Consider the following 7,320-nt stretch of genomic DNA (forward strand, 5'->3'; position numbering starts at 1 on the left):
ATTGATAAAATAACGCCTGAATACACTCGATAAATTGTTTACAGGACAATAAAAAATCTGTTTTCTCTTGACCACCATTTTTATAATCTTGTAAATTATTCAATAGATTTCAGAAATGTTGTCTATGTCCACTCCCCACAACCTTGTAAATTGCTCAACAGACTCCTTTTCTTTCAATTAAAACTATACAGTCCAGTCATATAGCTATAAAAAATTATATTTTTTTATTTAATATCGACCAGGGCCCTGTTTCATAATGAAAGCCAATAGTATTAGCTCATAGAAACTAGTCTGGTAAGAATACTAATACTTATTTTTTTCATGATAGGGATGACTATTAGTGATATTACAGGAATTAAAAAATACTAAAGTACAAGTTACTATTGTACAAGTCAGTGTAATTGAATTAAGATAAATCTACAAGACTAATAGTATTAGTTTGTACTTTATTATGAAACAGGGCCCTGGTGGGCCTTACATCGTTAATATAACAGATTTTTTTTTCTAGTATTTAATTATGGGGGGGGGGGGTGATTATAGTCTCGTGTAAAAAATACCCTTAACTATTTACACTGATCTAGCCCGAACCCGATATAAATCCTTCCATTATAAACTCCCTAACTACACAAACCCACTAGTTTCTAACCTTGCTTCCTCTTCCATTCCTGGCAATCCTCCGAGGCGTCTGAAAAGAAGATTGCCTCGTGTCCTTATATTGTACAATGTTTTTAGAGTTCTACTACTGGGTAGTTTCTCTACATCCTGTATCATATCATTATCATTATGTCATTACGATCAAATTTACATGTTGTATTTTTTATACAGTTGTAAATATCAATAAATAAAAAAATAAAAAAACTATTTACAACGCTATAAATATTGAACAATCGTGAATTTTAAACAAAATATATATAAAAAGAAAATTAAATGAAACAAATAGATAAAAATAATAATTCTTAAGAAGAGAAAAAAAGGAAAGTTAATTACAAAAACATTGATATTTATATATTTAATAAAATAAAAAAATAAACTTCTAAAATAAGTTAATTTAATTTAATTAATTTAAAGGTAAATAAGTTAATATGATAAAAAAATGAAGAGAAAAAATAAATAAAATAGTAGTAATGTCAATAATGGAATAGATAAATATATAATTTATAACAGACTGTCCTACAGCAGCTTGGGCTTCAATCTTCAAAATGAGGTTGGATTTCCCAAGTTGTAAGTCACTGCTCCTTTAACTCCCTATCAGGGAGTGGAGTTTTATGAATTTTTTTTTATAAAGTCTGGTGTTGAATCCATTTGTAGTTTCCGAAGCAATTGGCCTTATGTTGAATCTGCACTTTATTTTGGTGTCTTTCCATATAAATTTTGAATTATATTCAGTTAATCAGTTTTATTGTACTAAAATTTATTTTTCTCGTTTTCAGTTAGATTGCAGGCAGTAAATTGGAAGCGGAATCATGTATTGTCGTTGTTAATCTGTCCACTGTTAATTATTTTCGCCAGCGTTGGAGCTATTAAGGCCGCAGGGCGATCGTTTATCGGAGGATTTAAAAAGTAATTATTTTTAAAACCGTTAATTAACAATGTCGGGCAGTGAAAGGCTCCCAATGGGTGAGGGTAAAAACACGCTCATCAATCTCATCAATTAAACTGTAAAAGTGAATTAAACCTGCTCCGAGCGGACCCCGAGCGCACCAATAAATATCTCCGGCCAAAATTACATCATCCTCTAGCCCGGTGCAATTTATTGCACTGGCTCTCTCGCCGCCACCGCCACCTATTTAGGTCTCCTCTTTGCCTTTTTATCTAATTGCGCCATTCACTGTCACAGGTCGCCCCCCCCCCCCAGGACGATAATTCCCCCCTTTACCAATAATCGCACCATTGATGGATCGCTTATATCACCTAACATTCATCTCTTCATGACCACGAAATAGCATAAGATTTTTTTTTAAATTCGTAACTCGACAAGCGACATTTCCATATTAAATAGGTGTGGATGGAAGTCCGGGTGCGGTAAAAAAAAAAAAACTCAAATAGTAGATAATTATACTATTTTATTGAGTCAACGTTTCGCCCCAACGTTCACTTTGTTTTTTGACTGCCGTCAAAACAGCCCTGACGAAGCCCTGCAACGTGGGGCGAAACGTTGGCTCAATAAAATAGTATAATTATCTACTATTTGAGTTTTTTTTTTTTGACCGCACCCGGACCATATTCCATTCATCTATACACACGGTCAATCAATAATCCTCCAGTAAATAGGCTTACTGCATATGTATATATAAGCGCATATATATTTATGTATTTTTAAGTATAGGTATATAAGTTAATATACTCACACTGTAATTCAGATATAAGCAGCTCACTATTTTTCAGTCTGTCATATTGTTCAATTTGTAGATTCAATTTATTTATTTATTTATTTTTTCAGTTTTTTAGACACTACTTTCATATCTTATATTATACATATCTTCTTACCTATATGATATTATATTTCATCTTTCACTGTTTTCAATCTACTCCCATCTAATTTCACGATTATCAATCAATTTATTTTTTTTTTACTATTCAATTATCAGTTATCAATTTTTTATCAATTATGCTTCAATTCAATATTATGTATAATTCCAAATTTGTATACTATCCCTTTTCAATTTTATGTTTCTCTAAATGTTGTTGTTATCTCTTTTGTTCTATAGCCCCTGATGAAGACCTGAAACTCAGGTCGAAACGTCGGCATAAAATAAATAAATATGGTTTTGTTTATTTATGTTGTTCTTTGCTGACCGCTCTCCCCGACAAACTTCTCGAATCATTAAATAGGCTTATAATTGGTATCACATTGCTTTCATATTAAGGATAAAAAAACTTGATACATGAACAAAAAGCTTGAAAGAATACAAAATCTATTTACAAACTTTTAAAATCTACTACTATAAGTTTGATTTTTTTTTTATTTATTGACATTGACACCTTTAATTACTTTAAAATAGATCTAGTAAATTTGATATTAGATTATAATGGTATGTTACAGGCATGTCAAGGAACTGCCCATTGGTTAGAGTAGTTAATGTAATGTTAGATTACATACCATTCTAATCTAACATCACCTTAACTAGATGTATTTTTATTAGAGTTGTAAATTAAAATAAAAAAAGTATAGGTATAGTAAATGAAGCTATCCTTTGAAAAGTAATTATATTCGCTAGTTAAAATAGTGTTATCATCTGCATATCTGCAGACTAACTATGACATGGGCAATTAACCTAATAGCCTGCAGAAGAAAATTTAAAGAATATAACATCAATATTTAAGGTAATGTCAAAAATATTAGTTGTTGTAGTACATTAATGTTGTTGAGGAAATAATGTAATTAATATAAAAACAAAAAAATTTATAGGTTGTCAGCTTGAAAATGGCCTGAGCGCCGAAACGTTGGAGAATTTTTGAAAAAAAATGTTGAGAGTATATTTGGATCAAAATTATGAATGTTAATAATAAAATAAACCACTCCCAAACATTCATTAATCTATTCTTAAACTAATTTGTAGCACATAAAATCCACTTAAATCTGAGCGCTAATAGACATCTGTACGTTCCATGGTAGTTGGGATAAAGATTTCCCACGACAAATTCTCTAACTACTGATTGTTCGGTATTTTATGAAATGTTGCTTTTTTAAAAAACTGTATCTCTGGAAGTATTAAACTTTTTTTTAAAATTTATTTATTGTTATTTACAACTGTACATAAATTCATCGAGTAAAGTTGAGGAAATCATAATGGTATGGTGGTACAAGAATGTAGAGAAACTACCCATTGTAGCGCTCTAAAAACATTTTTACAATATAAGGTCCCGAGGCCATCTTGTTTTCAGACGCCTCGGAGGATTGTCCGGAATAAAAGAGGCAGCAAGATTAGAAATTAATGGGTTTGAGTGGTTAGGGAGTTTGTATGTGACAAAGTAGGGAGCATTTAGGATTTTACGAAGGATTTTGGATTGTAAGGATTGGATATGAGAGGAATTCGAAGGTTTAGTGGAACCCCAAAGCTCAACTCCGTACCAGATAGGCCTTATAATAGTCATGTAGATCAGTCTTTTGTAATGGATTGGAAGTTTAGACCGTTTGTCTAGTAAGTGCTGTAATAGTAGAAATTGACGTGCAGTTTCCTGTCTTCTCAGTCTTGTGACAGATCCGCTGTTCAACAGGGTAAGGGCAACATTATTGAAGTATACTGTAAGGCAGTCAGTAGGTTCACGACGAAGGATAAATGTAATTTGATGGGATTTGTTGAAATTTATTTTAATCCTCTAATTACGACACCATTCTTCGAGGGCTATGCTATGGGATTGGAGAGTTTGGGATGCAATTAAAGGGTCATTATTAACAGCGAGCACACATGTGTTATCGGCATACGTGGTGAGAATAGTGTTAGGATTGGTTTGGACGTCTGCTGTATAGATTGTGTAGAGGATGGTACCAAGGATACTACCCAGAGGAACACCACCGGACTGAAAGAAGAGGAATGAATAGGAACGGAAGTATTAAACGTTAAACAGCTCTATTAGGGCTCATGCTTTAGCAAATTTACTATTATTTAAATTATTTTATAGTTGGTTTTCTAGTGTTGTAGGTAGTTTTAACTAAATGGATCTCTGAATGATATTTTTTTTTTAAGTTTTGTAACTGCTAACATCTTTTATTCCCCTAACTATACTTGACATACTTATCAATTTTGACTAATAATTATTCGTAGTTTTTATTAAAGTATTAAAAAATTGAGGTAAAGTGACTGACTTATTTCTCCTTTTGGGCTCTTTTACTATTTAATTTTTTAACAACTCTAATCTATTAAACTGGTAGATTAGGTTATAACTCGAATAAATTTTATCTCACTTTTAAGAACTCTCCATTTGAGGTTATTAACCCCGTAAGAAAGCCGCGGGTCATGCAGTGTATTCTTAAAGAGTTAAATTAAATTTGCCAGTTACTAATTGATATTAGGTTTCCCATTTAACAGGTAAATATATCTTACATGTCTGAGTGCATTTTCTTGTAGCTGGCAAGGACGGGAGCATTGCCAAGTGAAGATGCACATTTTGTTTTTCATTTCAGTTTCATTTTAAATCAGTTCAAGTAAAATTAGATTGTCGTATTTTTTTTTATTTACAATTAGCTGATATTGAGGACAGATTAGTTCTTAATTGATATATAGAGCGCGCTTAAATCTAAAAGAAATGTTTAAAATCGATTATGTAAATTGCCATTGTCGTTCTACTACTGGGTAGTTTCTCTACATGATGTATCATATTATTATAATTATGTTATTATGATCAAATTTGCTTGTATTTTTTATACAGTTGTAAATATCAATAAATAAAAAAATTAATAAATATTTTGAAACTGTCACTATTTAGTATTACTCCTAAGTATTCGTAGTTTTTATTAAAGTAATAAGAGATGAGTAACTGACGTTTTTGCCATCGGGATGTTGAACTAATATATTTATATAAGATTACTAGAAGACTAAAAAGACAGGAAACTGCTAGTCGATTCCGACTATTACAACATTTACTGGAAAAAACGGTCCAAACTTCCAATCCATTACAAAAGATTGATCTACATGACACTAATAAGCCTCATCTGGACATACGGAGATGAGCTTAGGGGCTCCACTAAACTTTCGAATTCCATTCGTCTCCAATTCGTACAATCCAAAATCCTTAATGCTCCTTACTTTGTCACAAATCAAATCATCCATCAGAACCTCAATGTCCTCTATATTGCCGATTTTGCCAGAACCAGATACCAATCCTTCCATAATAAACTTCCCAACCACCCAAACCAACTCGTTTCTAACCTGGCTTCTCCTTCACTACCTCCTAGACGTCTGAAAAGAAGATGGCATCGAGATCTTCTCCTTTAGAAACGTTTTTGGAGTTCTATCAATGGGTAGATTCTCCACATGTTTTTATCATGTCATCATATCACTTACAGCAAATTTACTTGATGTGTATATATGTATACAGTTGTAAATATCAATAAATAAATTATTAAAAAAAAAAAAAAAAAAAGATTACTAGATGAACTGTAGTTCTGGGTGATATTACGCCCCTTGTAAGGTTTGTCTTGTCTTGGATCCCTGTACATTGTTCTTGGACCAGGGTAAATTGTTTCCTCCAGGACTGGAAGCAATTTCGATGAAAGTTGGTGACAGTACAATGGCGGAGGAGGGGAGATAGGTGCTACAGCTGTGGACCGTGGTCAGTCCCTCCGCAGTTTTATTAGAGAGCCTGAGGTTATTGTCAACGACACCTTGCCTTTATTCATGCCCGCCAGAGGACTACAAGCAATATAAAGGTCCGCTCAGGATATGGCCGCCGCGAGGTATATATAGCCTCTCCAAATGAAAAAGTCCCCTCCCTCCTCTATTATTGTGTCCGATCCTCTTTCTTCGTCTTCCTCTTCCTTATATCTCCTTAGAGGATATCCAGGTAATCTTGAAGAATATCAGGCCGGACACTTATGAGTAGAAACCGGATTTTTGAATAGTAAAAAATCCAGAAAAAGTGCAAATATGCAATAAAAACTCAAAAATGTGCAACATTGTTTATAAAACATCCAAATACATTTTCACAACTATTTTTTTTAAATATTTTATTTTATACCAGATCGGCCTGGTGGGCCTTACATGGTTGATATAACCGTTATATTATATATATATTTTTTAACAGTTGATTATAGGGGAGGTATAGTCTCGCACAAAAGACACCCCTAACTATATACAATGTTATTATTAAAAGAAGAAAAAAAAAATTAAATAGATAAGAGTAATGCTTCTTAATAAAAGAGGAATGTAAAATTAATAAAAAAAAATAATGATATTGGTACACTTAAATAAAACAAACAATTGCCCTCTAATAGTGAAAAGAAACAAGTTAATTTGAAAAAGGGACGAGAGAAGAAAATTTAAAAAAAAATAATGAATAAATAAAATGAGTAATAATAAAAAGTAAAATTGAGGTAGTGTGACTATGAATTAATTGAATATTTATTGAAATGTATAACAGAATGTCCCGGAGCAGTCTGGGCTTCAGTCTTCGGGTTGAGGTTGGGTTTCCCAGGTTGTAGGTCACTGCTCCTTTAACTGTCGGCAACTGGGAGTGGACCTTCATGAACCGTTTTTGATGTAATCCTCTATTGACTCCATCTGTTATTCGCGATGCAATTAGCTATTTCTTATGAACCAAGGAGCATTAACTGCGATTCTTAGGACTTTATTTAGAAAAGATTGTAGTTTTTTCTTTTCG

This window comes from Halyomorpha halys, unplaced genomic scaffold (assembly GCF_000696795.3).
Source record: "Halyomorpha halys isolate HHAL.00 unplaced genomic scaffold, Hhal_1.1 Scaffold211.1, whole genome shotgun sequence".
Lineage (NCBI taxonomy): Eukaryota > Metazoa > Arthropoda > Insecta > Hemiptera > Pentatomidae > Halyomorpha > Halyomorpha halys.